The sequence below is a fragment of the Chiroxiphia lanceolata genome, chromosome 7, assembly GCF_009829145.1.
Source record: "Chiroxiphia lanceolata isolate bChiLan1 chromosome 7, bChiLan1.pri, whole genome shotgun sequence".
Lineage (NCBI taxonomy): Eukaryota > Metazoa > Chordata > Aves > Passeriformes > Pipridae > Chiroxiphia > Chiroxiphia lanceolata.
In genome coordinates this window covers 20239155-20257483 of record NC_045643.1, presented here as the reverse complement: position 1 = coordinate 20257483, position 18329 = coordinate 20239155, and the positions used below count along the sequence as shown (strand labels likewise).

At 35.7% G+C, this 18329-nt stretch overlaps 1 protein-coding gene across 3 annotated transcripts in view; it reads left to right on the top strand.

Moving 5' to 3' along the window:
* Window positions 1–18329, top strand: part of B3GALT1 (beta-1,3-galactosyltransferase 1) — a 190006-nt gene that overhangs the window by 129433 nt on the left and 42244 nt on the right. For all 3 annotated transcript variants that reach the window (XM_032693107.1, XM_032693108.1, XM_032693109.1), the window contains one exon: window positions 4040–4144. The gene's annotated coding sequence lies outside the window, so the exon portion shown is untranslated. The remainder of the gene's footprint in view (window positions 1–4039; window positions 4145–18329) is intronic.

Below are 18329 nucleotides of genomic sequence, written 5' to 3'. Positions count from 1 at the left end.
GGATTACAGAATCAGTCTGGAACAAAAGATGTCAGACAGGTGTTAGCTTCAGAAAACCTTTCTCTTTTTAGTCCCAGTCCTTTTACACTTGCACTGTCTCTGATTTTTGGAGATTTTTTTGCTTCGTGCTCTTTTGTTTTTTGCTATGCTATATATAATAATCACTGTTCTCTCTACAGTCTAAGTTTCTTTATATCTTAATTTACACTTTTCTTCATCATAATCTTGTTTATCTGTGTTTATTTCTCATTGTATGTCCTCTCAGCTTGTCCCTGCATTCAGTCAAGCCCATGCCAAGTGATCTAAACTGGCTTTAGCTGCGGGTTGAAAATTTTAAAACTTGCCTCAAGCCTTTATACCTCCATCTTTCCCTTCACACAGAAGAGGTTGCAATTCCAATAATTTCAACAAGAAGAACCAGTGTGAGGAGAAAAAGTGCTTGCCAGGGGCCTTTTTATTTTTTTAAAGTATTTTGGAATAAGTAAGTAAGAGTAGTAAGCAAGAATCCCAAAGATACAACAGAAATAGTATTAACAACCACCAAATACATTGAGATTTAAGTTTCATTTTTAATCTACTACTTAACAGTGAGACAGCAAAGCAGAACCAGACTGAAGTAATTTATTTGAAAGGTTTTTCATTATCTGAAAATTTGATACTGACAGTTTAAGTGTAAGATTCTAATTTTATATACACAACAGAATCTGCTGTTTGGTTGAACTTACTAACTAGTCCATTAGACTAATTCATATATATTGCATATACATGGAGAACAGAATTCACTTGTTTCAACTGGCAGATTAGATGATGCTAAACTCATTTGTAAATGATCGGATGTCTGACAAAAATACAGGAAGAAACAACTCTTTGGTAAGAGTAATTTCCTACATGGGAATCTTGCTGGACACTCAGCTCTTGACAGATGCTTCAAAAGCAGCAAATACACTGGGCATTTATTCCCATTTGTACTTTTAAGAAGATCGTGACCTTTCTTTTGACATGTATGCCCCACAGCTCTTTCACAGTCATCTTACGTTACCCTAATAAGCTAATGCCTATGGACTCCTGCTCTAAGAACAGTATAACCAGACCCACAGGGATGATAGCTCAAGGAAACACTTAAACTAGCGTACCAGCTTTTGCAGTGGGTAAAAACAAGACCAAGCACTTGAGCTTTGACTACTTTAGAGAGTTTTTCCTCTTTGCTGCAACTAAGATGAGCCTTCGTCCTTGAGTAACCAGCCTTCAGCGTGTAACAGCTGAGGACTGCCAGAATATCTTTAACCAAGAGCCCTCTTCTCTGCAGTGCATACACATAATTTGTTTCTACACATCAGGGCAAGAAGCCCCAAATTTAGTCATCAGCAAGTGCATCATACAAGATTGCTGTCTTTTCTAAAAGCATTCCTCCAAGGAATTGAAAACGATCAGACAGTTTGAGAAAGGGCAATCTCAGCCTGTGCTGAATACAAATCAAATATATAAATGAAATTGCACATCACTTAAATTTACTGCTGAGAAGTATTGACAGCAGCATGGCCTTTTCCCTTTCCCTGGACTCTTCGAGTCTAACTTATATAGTTAGACTGCTCTTCCCTACTAGTATCCAAAATGCTCCTGACACTACATGCTTCAAGATATCAATGGGCTGAAGGGTCATCTATGAGGGCAGACTTATTAGTGACAATTACATTTAATAAGGATTTAAGAGTCACTACTTCGTATGTTGCAAGGTTGTTTGTTTTCCAAAGAATTATAGCAGCAAATAGTAAATTCCAATCTCAGTTTAATTTCTAAATCAATTCCATGCTTTTAAAATTATTAAGTTATAATTACTTTCCATTACTTTAATTACTTTAAACTATAAAAATCAGAAATAGTTTCTCACTCTTTTCCCTTGGTCAAGATTTTAAATGGTCTCTTTCAGATCAGTGGCTTAAGAATGCTGTGTAGTTTACAGTTTATCTCCTACCTGCTTAAAGGAAATACTTCACATTTCTTTTATTCCAAACTCAGACTGGAAAAGGAGTGATTGGTGGGGGGAGCAGAAGCAGCTCCTGTGGGCAGACAGAATTTTGTAGGAAGCCCCAGTGAAAACAAATAATGACAACTGTGTTTATGTTTCTACAACTCAAAAATTGTGATTAAAAACTAGTATATTTGCATCTGCATAAATAGAGCCATTCTGCAAATGGATTCAGACTGCTAATATTTCCCAGCTGAAAGAAACTGATCAATGACGTCTCTTCCACTTCAGTTATGAAACCAAGGCAAAGAATTTTGCTTCCTATTTATCCCATCACACCCCTCCTCAACTGTTTGCCTGATTTATACGCTACATCCCCATCCAACAGAGATTTCCTTAAAGGTAGGAGGAGAAGATGATGCATTTTGAACAGGATTTGTTGATGGCTGAAGACTGTAACCCAGCCTCTAGCACTGACAGTAGCCAGCACTACAATGCTCACCTTGAATGAGACAGTATTGGGGAGGTAATCTCCAAACACCTAACAAAGGTAAAAACTTGAGTTTGCCACATTGTGCTCTAAATTGCATTTAATACATTGAGAGATAAAGTCTAACCAATCTTTTTACATATGACAACATAACACCATATTTGATTTATTACAAAAGTAGTCAGTCTAACCCCTACATTTTTTTAATTAGAAAACTATTCAGAAAAAAAAAAGAAAATCAAGAAAACTGTGGATTTTTAATTCAAACTATTCATAGAAAAATTTAAAAGGAACTGCGATAAAATCTGACAAAAAAAAATCAATCCCAAGGTACTCAAATTACAGATCTTTTCGTACTTTTGCCTTTGCTGCACCAAAACACAGTGGCAATTCATGCAGTACCTCTAGGCATAAAATTTCCTGATATAAATTCAACAAGAAAGAGAGCAATTACGTATTCTGACCTGTGTTTCTTGATTTCTCAAATATTCTTAATACAAGGGTGATTTCTATTTGCATTCTACAATTTTGTGAGTCCACTAATTGCAAGACATTCTAAAATGAGTGTAAATTGTCTTGATGAATACCATCCAATTTCTAATGGACAGGGGCTCATATAAAAATTCAACAGTATCAGCAACAAGCTAGCAGGAACTGATGGGGTGAGGGGTAGTAAGAAATTATTTGGCTCACAGTTAAACTTCCTATTTAACCACAGGGATGATCAAATTAAGTCAAGGTCAAGCATGTGATAGAGCAGCTGTGCCATGCAGCAAATGAGGACTACTGGTGTGTATATATATATAGCAATACGGTTTTGATTTTCTAACCCACCATTCATCTCTTGCAATTCGAAGCTGCTGCAGGAGAGAGAAAGTGGCCTCCTGCACTCACAGCCTTTACTTTGAGTACTACGGGTTCAGCTCCTTCCCAGGCTGCTTGAAGCCTTCATGGTAGAGCAGCCCCTTAGCACTCACTACATCACTTCAGCCCAACTCTTGTCTACAAGGAAAATTTTACAGCTGTCCAACACAGCAACTGCTAACCAACTAACCTTCCCCCCACTGAAAGAGAGAGATTTAAATCTCCCTAACAGAATGAAATGACTAGACCTGAGATAATGTTCTTGCCCACAGAAAACTTTATTCTCAGATGTCACTCATCTAGAACTCTTACTAACTGCTACAAACAGATGCTTTCAACATAGAGTGGTTTGTAACGCTTTGGCTTAATAATCTTGATTTTCCTGTTTCAGTAAATGAAAATAAATTGATTTACAACAGTTAATGCACAGGTACTGAAAACAGTGGCTGTGATTTTTTTACACTCATCTGTCCTCCTCTTATTCCATCTGTTTCCTTCACTCATTGCACTGGAATCCAGCTTCACAAAATGAAATCCAAGCTCTTTCATGTAGCACAGTGTAAGTTACCTAGTTACCCAGCTGAAAGACATTTCAAAATAAATCACTCTCCTTATCCTCTGTAGAAGGCAACAGACACAGATTTTTTGGTTAATATATGTCTGAGCAATCTTTCTTTCAACAAAATATAAAACTGTCAGTAAATTTCTTCTGATTTCAGATGGTGCATTTCAAAATAATACCGTAACGGCTCACCATTTTAATCAATTATTGAGTACGCCTTGGGGATTTTCCACCAATTCCACTTGATGCTGCTCTTAAAATGGTAAGTACCTACATAACTGTATGATTTACAGACTGGCTTAGATCTTTATAGCTAATAAAATAGTATAAGTGCACACAATCATATGATTTAATTGGATTATATAGCCTTCATTAAACTGTGTTGACTGACTTTTTTTATTCTTCAACAGTTCTTTGGCCTGTTAATGATTAAAGATTTGGATTTGAGTCTTTACACTAAATGTAAGTGTTTAACAGGAAAAGAAAACCTAAGAAAGCCCTCCTTTCTTACAATCCAAAATGGAAGATACAATATAAAGGCTGAAAATAACTTTCTGAGAAATTTTGCATAGCACAAATACAAAAGCCACTAGTAAACCCCATGTGTTCTATGGGATACTATAAACAAGGAATATTTCCACTATTATCTAATCTTTAAGGCAGTGTGGTAAGTGAGGTCATTCAAAGGTCAAGAATGGGAGGTTTCTGTTGCTCTATAAAAGGGCTCACACTTTAAATGTAAGTATGTCAGTGTTCATGGTGCCTTTAATTTCTACACTAATGTTATCTAGAATACCTACATGCCTTTGCTTTATGCACTTATCACTTCATTATTAGCATCACATTAAAAGGGAATAGTTACTTTTTATTTGTGCTACAGAGATCTTTTAACTGATACTGAATTTATACAGAATAGAAGATTTAAGAATACTAGCATACAGAATACAGTTCACAGGAACATGCATTTAAACTTTGTTTAAATCCACCCAACTTTGTTATTAGGGTGATAGTAATAGTAATACTTATCACTTCTTTTTTTTTTAATTCAACACATTATTTTATTAAAATTTCAGTAGCATAATTGCCTGAAAGAATTTTATTTAGTCAAAAGCTATCTCCCTCTTGAGATATAGAAGCGTTTATAATATAAGGGAACTTAGAAATATGTAGTGAGAACTTAAGTTAGAAATAAAATATTTTCCAAGATGAAAAATGGAAATAAGCCCTGATAATAGCACTTTTGTAAAATAGAACTTTCATATTACAGGCCCATTATTGTGACGTAGGTGACTAAAAAAATGAGGATTACAATTCTTTTAATCTTCATATAAGCCCATTTTTCCTTTCTGTGGCTGAGTTTACAAATGAAAGCAAAAAACAAATGACTGGTATTAATCATAAAGAAAAAAATAAGAGTCTATATGCCTCCTGTAGTCCTTTAAAAAGCATTAATATTTGCATAAAGCGAAAGGACAAAAACTCTTACATGCGAAAACATGTATCTTTCAGACATCTGCTAGCTACTTACCCTGGTCTGCTCCATAAATAGAAACTAATTATGGAGAGACTAAAAACAAGACAATGCCCTGGGAAATAAGGGGCAGTCTTTTAAAGTATACTCAAAATGGTGTGAGTAAATCTGTATCATACAGATACATACTTAACACATAAATCTTTTTGGTATAATCTTCCTCCTTTTACAAGCAATAGTTAAACTTCCACTAACTCCATCACAGCAGAATCAGCGTTGATGCATTCTTTCACTAGTAATATTTCCTGCCCTGCAAAGTACCGATATCAACTGTGAATGGCAGAACTGTAAAGACTCTAGTGAAAAAAGTATTCAGTCCTGTAAATTAATGCCTGAGCTCTGACTTTTAAGTGAAGACAGAAATCAGCAAGTCAGCTGCTGCTTATATTGCTTTCTTTTTCATAATCAAAAAAACAGAGGCTTGGGGAGTGCTTAGTAACCTAAACCATTCCTTTCCAGGAACTCGATATGTTTTCTTTTAACATATATTTATAACAGAAATAGGAGAATAAAGTTAACTTTAGAAACAAGCATGATCCAAGGCTATATTTCAAACCCCAACACTCATACAATATAGGGGTCAGCAGTGAGGTTGAAATTTCAAATTGATATGCTGAGTCAATCCACCAAGGTGGGTGTTAGGGCTCCTCAGTTTCAAAGGGTACCTCAGCTGCTGGTTTTGGACAGTAATGTTTCACAGACTTACTGCAGAAGTGCATATCAAGCAGTCTCTTAGAGCAAATAGCAACATCTTTATATATTGGCAAAAGGAGGCTGCGAAGGACAAAACAGAAGGCACTTCAGCCACTCAGAGCTGGAGAGCATCATTAGAGGGACTGAAATGGACCTGGGTCAGGAAAGTTATTTTCCTTGAGAAAGGGGAGGAAGAGATGGCTGGATGGAGCCACTGAAGTCACCAAAATTAAAAGTTACATGCTGGATTTCACAAAGTTAAACACAACTGTGTTCTTTATTTTTAGGCGTCTGCACTAAAGGAAGGGAGATTAAGAAGCCTGAAATGATTATCCTTCACAAGCAGAGTCACTCAGGAATCTGATCTGTATGATTGCAGACACTTGTAAACATTAATTCACCAGGATACAGCACTGAGCTATAATTCACATAGTTTTAGCACCACGCAGCAACCCAGCAGTCAAAAAATGCGTCCCATTAGAACAGTGTACAAACTGACAATTTGCTATGCTGCTTTACAAAATCATAATGGGAGGAAATATCTTTAGGTTTGCCTCAACCTACCATCTGCCTACAGAAAAAGGCAAAATGCATTAATTTACATACAACATTTTGCCAGCCAAGTAGCAGCCATTAAGTGTTATCCCTTCACCTTAAAAGGGACCATTCTATATCCCTTCAGTCTTGGCATATACATTTTCTGTGACCAAAGCAACTGACTATTTATCAGTGTGCAAAAAAGCACAGCCTAGGGTAGAATATACAACCCGGTGCCCACACTCCCTGTTTGCTATATACTGCTACCCTGACATGCAGAATATTTGCACAAATAGAGGGAACCCTCAATGGCACGGGAGGCAGCACTTGCAGCCTAGAGCAGTCCTAGTCTGTGCCTTCAGAGGCCTATTTCACAGCAGCTGGATGTTGACCTAAATAGCATTTACCTGAGTTTCACATAAATTACACATTCTTAGTCGTAACTTCCTGATTCAGAGCACAACAGCACTGAATCCTAAAGCGAGGGCAAAATGAATTGTGTAAGGAAGTCTAAGTGGATGCACTGGGAATGCTAAATGAGAAACACAGATCTAACACAGTTAGATCACAGAGAATGCATTTAAGTAGTTACAGCAGCAATTATTTAATTTCCAGCTACTCAAGACTATGAGACCACGACTTGAAAATTTATTCAATTCCTTTTGGTATGTAAACAGGTACTGAACTACAGGATTTTATTTTTCCATGATTAACTGATCAGAACACGCTTTTCACTCATTCTTGATTTTTAGATTTTACTGTTAATGCAGAAAAGCTGCATAATACTGAAAGCTGAAGGGGCAGTGTCAAATAAATGGAACTTTACATCAAAATAGCAGGGCCTGTTGCAGTTTTTGGTATCTTTTTATATTTAATTACATGAAAACTTCAGAATATTAATTCGCTGACAAATAACATATTCATTAACACAAAATTATGATTGTTGTGGTGTTTCGTATTCTTCCAGAAGGCTGACTTCAAAAACATAGAAACTTTGGAGGGGGAGGGGGGCAAGAAGGAAACAAACTGGAAAAACCTTAGCTTACCTTACCAAAAGCAAAATTCCCTGTTCAAACTCAAACTGAATGGCATCTTGAAGGCAAGAATAGAACAGGGATTACATGAAGCAAATTGTGTGAATGATGACTTGAGGAACATGGCAAAAAAAAAGAGGAGAATCCTTAAGGTGGGAGACACAAACAAACGAAATATCTACAGTAATTCAAAGAAAACATGGAAAATGTTGACAATGGGTTTACATAGCCTTTTCAAAGACAGGCAAATAAATAGAATCTATCAATCATCAGAGGGATGCCTTTTTCTTTTCTCCCCACCTTCTGCATCATCAAGTTCAGCTTTATCAGTAGGACATATTTTACTTTCTCAAATAAAGTTAAGAACAGCAGCCCTGATGCCATGAGCATGGCAATACTGCTCAGCTGTGCCTGGTCTCTCTGCTATTGAATAATCTATTGTAATCAATGTATTAAAGAACAAACCCAATACCATTTTCATGATGGCAACCTGAGGAGCTATACTAAAATTACAGTTAATTATTTATGTGTATGCAGGGGTCAGCCCTCTGTAGAGGGCGGCGGGTCTGGCATGAAATTGCTCTTCAGTTTGCTAGGCAGACAAAACCAAACTGCACTCATCTTCAGCTAAACATGACAGTGATGCCTCCACTGCAAAGCTAAGAGGTGAAATTTCGCTTTACTCAAGCATCATATAGAAAGAAACAGCTTTTCCTTGTTTTACTTATACAAGTTTAAATGACACTGATATCCACCCATACAAAAATGTTACAGGAGAAATGCAGAAGTGTGCGAGAAACATATATAGGCCCAGTCCTCCATAATGTCAAGCTTGCATATTGCTCCATGATAACCACTGGATCTACAAGGAAATGCACCTTGCTAATGGCCACTCTATTGCTTTCTTTACTGTGCCAAAGCATTTATAGTTAAGGCACAACTTCTTGGTAGCTCAGACAGGAACTTTCGTTCTCTTCTGGTAAGGCTGCTACAGCCACCTATTTTCTATTTATTGGATTAATTCTTTGCCTGTTGTCTTTGTCCCTTCTTTTCAGACACTGTAAAAGGTTTTGGCTGGGACAGAGCTAGTTTTCTTCATAGCAGTTTGTATGGTGCTGTGTTTTGTACTTGTGGCCAGAACAGTGTTGACAGCATCCAGACCACCTCTGTTTCTCACGCCACCCCACCACTGAGTAGGTTGAGGGTGCTTGAGGAATTGGGAGAGGACACAGCCAGGGGAGCTAAGCCCAAATGACCAGTGGAATATCCCACACACACCACATTACATCAAGTTGATCAATAAAGCTGGTGGAAAGAAAGGGGAAGGAGGGATGGTCTGAGTAACAGTGTTTGTCTTCCCAAGTAACTGTTATGCACAATGACTCCCTACTTTCCTTGAAATGGATAAATAGCTGCCTACCAGGGTTAACCCACAACTGACACAAAATACCCAGTTATTAGATTTAGTAGCAAGAGAGCTATATATGCCTCTATTGTCCTTTTTGCAAATCTTTTTTCTTCACTTATTAACAGAAAACTGAATGCATTTAATAAGAGCTAGAACTAAAAAAAAGCAAATGTCAGGCTTCTATAAGGTCACAAAATATGTTTAGCTCTGGCAAGTTTGTGTAGAGAAAATGTACCATGAATGGAAGAGGTCTGGACTGTATCATCTATCTAAAGTTCATTTACACTTCTGCCTCCATTTCATTCTTACAGACCATGTCATCTAATTACTCTCTGTTTTACAAGTTTCTTGAAATATATTTCTACAGCCAGGAGTACTAGTTGTGCTTATTTTGTCTGTTACAACAGAACGACAAAAATCACACAAAAAGATATGCACAGAAGCAGATAACTCTTAGTTTCAATCATGTCCTAAAAGACATAACCTAATCCACTGCACTGATAAAATAAGAATGGTTTAGACTCACATATATGATAAAAACCATCTCAATAATATTTCATATGCAGAGCAAACCCAAATTAAAAAAATACATTACATATTTTGACACAGAAATACAATGGTTAAAATTGCATAAGCCTAACTAGGTCTGAACTCCCACTGATTTCCATATGAAGTTGTGGAGTTTTGTACCTTTGTCTCTGAAAATATACACCTATTGGAAATAAGGTATTTTGCAAAATGTTTTTTGATTCCCTAACTTTATTTTCTTAAGACCATGCTAATTTTGTGTCCAAAAGACTGTTCTAGGACATCAAGAAAATATGCACAAAGATAAATTTATTCTGTTCTTGAACTTAATCAGTTAACATTAACTGCCATATTAGTGAATAACAAACATTTTGCATAGATCAAAACCCATTCTTCTGTTAGAATTAGAGACATAATGTTAGATTTTGCTAATACATCAAGAGTTAAGCTCAGGGAAAGATCAATAATGTATTATTGATTGCAAAATTAAAATATTTTTTCACACTTTCATTAAGCCAATATAAGACCTCTGGAATTTATCTTTGCAGATGGCCAGCCTGACTTCTGTAACAACATAATTTTGCACAGAAGAATCATTTGATGAACAATTAAAACGCTGAAGCGAAAAGTCATTAAGAGAGAGGTAGCAAACGTTTTGTGCTTCTGTCAATTTATTTTTTCTCCAGGAGTAAAAAACACTTCACAAAACAAATTTAAATCTCTGGAGAGTAAAATATGCCAGTAAAAAACCCCAAACAATCCTGAGAATGTAAAATAATACTACATAGACGTGACTTCTTCAGCGGCAAAGCAGGCAAGCTGACTAGATGACACATCTGGCACAATGTCAGTGCAGAAATAAATTAAAAAAAACCAAAAACCAAAAAAACAAACAACTCTAACTCACCATTTGAACTATATCCCAGCTTGAAAACTGCTGGCAGACATAAGCATTTTGCCTCTGAATTTGATGAAGTGGACTTCAAATACAAGAAAAGTATGACATCATTAGGAAATCTAGTGTTTCTTTTCAATTGATAGCTCTTAAGTTTTGTTCTTAGCAATTCTAGCACATTTTTAGGTTCACATAGAAAGAAAAACCTGCCTTTGCAAAACTTCAGTCTTGTAGGAACACCGAAATACTTCTGAAAATGAACTTGCCTTCAAAACATCTTTGGATCTTTAAAGTGAAACACACAATGTCTGTCTTTCACATCAGTGTCTGCTCAGTTTAGGGAAAAAACAGCAGCCAGAACATTATGAGCTAAGAAAGCTGTTTGCAACTTTACTAATGCACTAGTACTTTCATCTTCGTAATATATTAATTTGTATATTTGTGTTTGAAGTTATAGATGAATGAATATATTAGATTTTTTTTTTTGCATATATGTGGATTATCTTGACAATCAATTCACAAAAAAAGGAAGCCTGGGACCTAAGGGGTACATTTTCAAAGCTTAATACAGGAGGTACACTCATTAATCCTATTAATGAATAATAGGATAAGGGTATACACCACTTATAAATGGCTTTTAAAAAGTTCCAAATTTAGACTAAACTTAGGAAACAGATGAAATTAAAAAAAATGCTAGTAACATGTCAACCAGTGATTATTCCTTTCTATTCATGTATAAGCTGCTCAGGAGTACTTTTATGTCTTTGTTGGAATTACCGCTTCTTGGAACTGGTAATTCTAAGGCAGATTTTATTGTTTTGGCTACTAACATAGAAAGGTTCCTGTCCTGCTGACTCTTCTATTTCTTCTTTCTATGTTGTAAAAATCAGCACTCTGATATCCCCATAAAAGATACAACACAGCATAACTGTGTCCTCTATATTAAAGAGGACATACAAGTTAATGAAATATAGGATCAGCATTTCTCTGACTGCCTGCACATCTTCTGGTTGCCAAGCTACAAAATACATTCAAACTTTTTGGGTTTTCATATATGAAAATAGCTTTCAGGGAAAATGTCCAAACAAATATCTGTGGATGAGAATTTTTTGTTTGTTTACAGAACAGACACTACATCATGAGGATCAAACTTATTCACTTCATCTCTCACTGGCAATCTAAACTCCACATGTTCAGTTGCCTGAGGATCTGCCTTTCTTATCTCTTTAACTTGACAAAAGGACCATAAAATGCATCAGGTAAAGGCAGTTTTCACAGTTACTGTGCAAGGCCATCTTATTAGGAAACAAATCAAAACCACACGTTCATTCCACACAAACTGCAAAACAGTTTCCATACAAAATTGATTTTAGCCCAAGTAAAGTGACACCAAAAAAAGATTCTGTCAAAAAAAAAAAAATGTCAGCTATGAATCAGCTCAGATATAAACTAGCTGACATTCCTTCCGAGTGTCTTGTGTATCCATCATAACCTGTAGAATACTTTCAGGCTGAGATATGTTGAACCATTAACTGTTTTCACCTAGAAGAATATGCATTAGCAATATCTGACAAAAGCCTTTGAAGAAAAATAATCGAAGCAAAAGTTGGACACATGATTAATTCTCCTTTTATCTTGGACAAAGTACTATGGTGACATTATTGCACAGGACTAATGCTGCCATTTTTCAGCAAAGCATGAGCATTTCTACCACCACCAGTAAATATTCTCAAATCCAAACACAGGGACTTTACATGAAAACCAACTATTTCCCAACATACATGATAGAAATCCTATTCACAGAAAAACTCTAGAAAAAATGAGACAGAAAATTTAAACCAACATTGACAGACAAAGGCACATTTTAGATGTAGTAGTAACTGCACATCCTTCAAGCTTTTCAGTTTTAGAGATAAAAGTGCAATTGAATGTTTTTAATTCTATGCAGGTGATTATTTTTATTCCTGTAAAACTAGCACAAAAACTACCTAAACTGTCACATAACTTGTATCTTCTTGTTTATGCCATAATTTTCTATGCATTGTAAAGGGTCAAGACCACCACTTATGATTTCTATGGACAAGTATGAAATGAATCTTAATCACAGTGTTCTGAATGTCTCCTACTACGCAAGCTCAAAGCTGAAGTCTGAAGCCGAGTTATTTTGGACACTACAAGACAATGATACTGAAACATAAAAATAAACTGAGTTTAGATTAATAGCTACCCAATTACACAACAATCTTTGTGAAATACCATCAAAAGATACATCCTCCCCCAAAATAATAACAAATGCTCTGGGAAATTGAGAAGTGTCTCAGAAAGAAAAAAAAAAAGTGTTTAACAATTCTGTTTTTCTTCTTGGTGCACCTGGTGTAGTTCTGAATGTACAACATATCTGGAGCATATGTGGGTGAAATAAGCAAACGGCAGAACGATGATGAACCCAGGGAGTCACCCAAGCAGAGCCCTGCATCACACTGCCACCCAGGCAGCAAAGTGACTGCACAGCGCCCAGGGATGGGCACTGCCATTCACCAATTATACCCTCAGTTTCAAGCTCCCTTTAATTAATAATTAATAACATTCAGAGCCCAAACCTTGCTTAGTCCCAGTTTGCTATGAGAGTTATCTTCTTGTTTCCATCTATTCAAAACACTGAAGCGACAAAGATGAAACATTGGCTCGTACCAGGCCTTCTTGCCAATATATGGAAATGGCTTAAGCTCATATTCCAGATCTAATATTTCTGAAGAAAACAGAATCTGACATATTAGCTTTAAGGGGACAGACTATAACCATAGAATTAAAATTGCATCAGAGCATGGTAGGCAAGTAAGGAAAACATTTCCCACCACAGTGACTGAACATACTGAAGGTGCTGCTGAGACACCTTTATGAGCAGGGAGATTAGGAATGGGAACATTTAACATCTTTAATCTTTCTTGATTTGCCTAATTACCTTGTTTTTTGAGGTTTTTTTGCTATTTTCTAATAATTTTAAACTTATAATGCTACTTCATGTCTCCATAGAGCCAATATTCCTGTTTTGCACAGATTATTAGTTGTTCAGAAAGGTGTTTGAAACTTTAAAGTCTGCACAGGCTCCTTGACACAAAAAGTTGGGTTAGTATCACGCAAGTCACTAATGGAACAGTGACTCAGAATAAAAGTATTGATTAAAAATAGCTTGATAACATTGTGGCTAACCATAATGTATATGTCCTACCTCACAGAAGCTTCTGCCAGATGCTTGGTCATGTTTACTGGAAAAGTTTTAAATTTTATATAGTTAGGTATATTTCTATTTTGCAAACAGACAGGATAAGATATGAAGGAAATTTCTTGATAAATCTAAAGGAAGATAAACTAAATAGAATTAAAATTCAGAGGAAGGTAATCTGCAAGTTACTTAAATGCACACTAGTCAATACTTGCAATTATAATAATAATCTTTTCGCTTTCTTCAGAGCTATGTCAATATTAGGTTTCATTTTACTGCATGTGTATGTTGTTAAAAATAACAAAATATCCATAACAGTCTTTGTACACGTCTTTCTTTTCCTTCCATATGTAGTATCAAGGTATTAATATGAGCTCTGTATGTCATCACATAGCACACTTATTGAACCTCTAGCTACATATATAGTGCATAAGTAGGTCATACAAATCAGATAGATGGTTCCAAGGATCAAACTTCACCCACTGCATGCTAGGATTCTGTCAATCAAGGTGCTAAGAATCAGCCATTGTACTTCTATTCTATTAAAGTGTAAACCACACCGAACTTCAACGTTCTATGTGTATTTCAGGAGGATCATAGAATCCAAAAGAATAAAGCAATAAGGCAAGAGGTAGCAACATGCAAGTGACTGGATGTTTAGGCTACTCAATTAGCTTTTATTTTTTGAGCATTTTCTACTCTTATCAGTCATCAATGCACGCAGATTAGAAATTTCATTACCCAAACTATGCTGTAATGCACCACAAAGACATTTGCTTCACTGTGAAGGAATGCAGAAGGTATTTGAAAAAGACTTTTAGTTGACTTAGCAAACATGACAAATGCATAGTGAGGTTACAGGGTAGCTGGTCAAGACTGTTACAAGGACTTAGACAAAGGTCTGTTCTAACATCCTTAAGAAGTCCATGAAAAGTAAAATATGGCCTCACACACAAGCAGTAGTTGAGAACCATGACTAGCTATAGCTAGGTACTCTAGCTCAACTATAAATTGAGATTGTCAAGAGAAATAAGTGGCATATCTGATTTATAATGCATAAATGAGAAAGGAAAGGGGAGTAAAAGGCAATGGACAACTGCTAACACTGCATACTATAAACACAATAAAAATTTATATTAGAACACTCTGGGATACAAGAAAAAGAGATTAAAGTATTGTTGCACTCTTTTCTTCATGTGTGGGTTTCACAACTGCAATAGCTGAGCACTAGGTTATACAAGATTCCTACTGACTTCAACAGTTTCAATTTGGGCAATGTTCTTTCTGGAATTTTTGTGGTATTTTACAATCCACTGTAAGATGCTGAGTTACCTTTATTGTTTCTCTTCTTGGTTTTTGCTTAAATAAAGCCATTTATTTAATTAAATCCAAGCATTTCAATGGTCGTTATGACTCTCTTAAGACACAGGAGTGCTGTTTTTGCTATCATTAAAAGCTCAACTATTTATTTGGAATTTTAAAATAATAATTAAAAAACCCAACACAACTCAACTATTCTCTCCTGCTATCAATGTGTGGCTAATATTTCTCAGATTCTTGCAAATATGCACATACAAATTTTACTTTTTAGAGAATAATAATTCAGGATATTTCTTACAACATGCAAAGAATAAATTGGTTTCATTAGAATTGTGCTTTTCCATTTATGAGGATTTTTCTCACTGATTGAACTGTGAAGAATTATGCATGTGGAGATAAGAGTTTATATAAATACCTATGAGTATTTATATATATATACGGCTGGGAGCTTATATAAATACCTATGCTGAAACTGATAACCATGGAGTTTTCTGGACATCACCATAGCATCACACAACCATCCAGTTTTGCAGAAGATTCAGAGTATATCAGAAAAACTTCTGATGAGTGCAAAGTTTTGATATTAGACTGGTTAATAGTTGCCTAATAGTTCACATAAATATGAAGCTATGTGTCTCTAACTATAGCATTCAAAAGCTAATAATTATCTAGTCTTTTCAAAGTTAGAAATACTCTGGTAAAAGGCAAGGAAATAGATTTTTACATCCCACAGAGAGCTTCCCATCCTAGAGCCATACAGTTAAAAAGGAATTGGGAAATTCTGTCATGTGACAATCATATATATGTAGTAAGGCAGAAAGAAAAGACAGCTCATGTCAGTCAAACTATGCACAAAGTAAAACCTCTCAAGCAGGTATTTGTCTAACCAATGCTTCTACTTAAACGTAAGAAGGGCTAAGGCTTGAACTAAAGCAAATGCATATTTCAGTTCATTTCAAGTTGCAGAAAAAGTAGAGATAAAGAACATCTGTTGGGGTCACTGAACCAGAAAAAGATGTCCTCAGTAATATCCTAGTCTTAGAGCAACTGCAATACTCATTGCACCATTAAACCCACATTTTAAAAGATCACTAACGATAATTAAAAGAAAAACCGAGGATCTCATTTTTTAGATGCCTGGAGCACCATTCACTCAAGATAGTAACAACCATGGTACTCTGCAACTGAGCTGTTCTGAATTTTTCATACTAGTCACAACAAAATTAGACCAAAAGTCAGACTTTAATTTTCTAGAAGTCTCCTTCACTAAAGGTTATGTATAGCTGCGAGCAGCTCAGTGTGAAATAGAACTTTTGCAGAACTGGGTAAGTAACTATTGTTTATTTTGGGAAATTGAAAATCTTGTCCTAAAAAAAATTCAACCTAGCATATTCCTATTTTAAAAGAAAGTCACAATTCAAGCTATTACAAATGTTTAGTTTGAGCACTTATTCTTTTCATGCTGAGGACTGAATTTTAAAAATCAATAAAAAAGCTCATTTTCTACTCTAAGATGTAATTTTGAACTTAGAAACAAGAATATCCTGTATGAAGAATTTTAAATCAAAGCCAAATCATTCACACAAAAACACACATTGCACACATAAATAAAATAGAACATCTTAATGAAATATTTATTCAGAAAAAAAATTCAGTGAGATAAAAGTGATTACACTTGTGGTAGCTTCACACAACATTCGTTTCTGAATGAAAGGATGGAGAGGCAGTATTGTCTGGTATTATCTTTCTATATACTGTCTTTATCTATACCCACTTATCTTTATTCTTAATGAATACAAAATATTTGTAAACCTAGTTTGGCATTTTCCTAGCGCAAATATTTCAGCACTGATTCAGCATTGCCCAAATTTGTCACCTCTGTTGTTTTCTATAGAACAATTGATGGACAGAAACCTCAAAATCTTAATAATCCTACTATGAACAAAGCTGTAGCATTCATAGCTTCTTAGTATTTTATAATCCCGTTCAGGTATATAACTGCTTATTATTTGACTAATGAAATTATGGAATGACAGGTCCTTTTACAGATAATAAGAATGAATAATTCTCTGAATAAAAGGTTTACAACACACTCAGACTTTGTATTTAGTAATGCTTAGCCCAAAAATAGTCAACAAAAATATTGATCCATAGCTAAATGTCATTGAGAATGTCAGAGGAGCCTTTGTACAGCAAAAGCACAATCTGCCTTATGTATTTGAAATCCCAGGCAGGACTGAAAAAACATAACACAAGAGTTTTTCATCTTCCTGTGAAAGTGCCAGCACATTTAAAACAATCACTCGTAACAGTAAATCAAAATCCCTCAGTATTGCTTGTTGAAACTGACTTTCAAGAGAGAGGGTGAACAAAAAGACCTTTTAAAATAAGTTTTAGGGAATATATAAATTGTCTGAACGCTGCCACGGACAATCAGTTTTAACAGCATATGCCCAACAGCGTAGTATGGTTACTTGCTGTTCTGGAAGCCTGCCAAAGGAAGAGATCCATCCAGAAATTATGAGGGAAAAAAAACCTCCAGAGGAGATGGGCAACAACACATAACATACATCTCTATCTATTTTAAAGCCTTCATTCAGCATTCATCATCATAAAATCAGTGTTCCTTACGCATCTTCATTTTAATAGAGAAATATTTTTTTAAAACCCTTAAATTCCCTGTCTGTTGACAAACTGTACAGAAATGCATATAAGATTTATCCTACTATGCAACTTTCAGAGGAGCATCTGAGAATTATTAATTACATAAGCATCACTGAACCATTGAATGATATAAGACCACCTAAGTTTTGTAGATAGAGAAGAGCAGAGGCCATAGACCAAATCAGCAGGAAAGCCTACAGCACAATTCATATCTCCTAAATTATACTCCTGGTTTAGCTTTTAGGAAGTGTTTCACTGGAGGATAATATTTGTTAAAGCAGCAACTATCTCCCTTTTTCAGATTAATATTTCTGACAGACACTGGCAAATCTGGTTACCAAGGTTCAGTTTACTATTTAATAAAGAGTTTTGGTGAGACAAGCTTGAGCAGTACCTACCCGGACTCTTTGTAAATAAAGCTGTGTCTATCCTGACAGAGCCTGGCATGGGTGTGTGCAATGAGCAGGGTTCTGGTTCAGCCACTAAGAGAAAATCTTCAATACCTAAAAACAGCAGGTCACGATGGCATTTCAGGTGCTCAGCCCAGAACCAAAGAATCCAACATGCAGCTGGCAGACAGCTTAGTTTTCATGGGACTCACAAGTTGGTCTCTT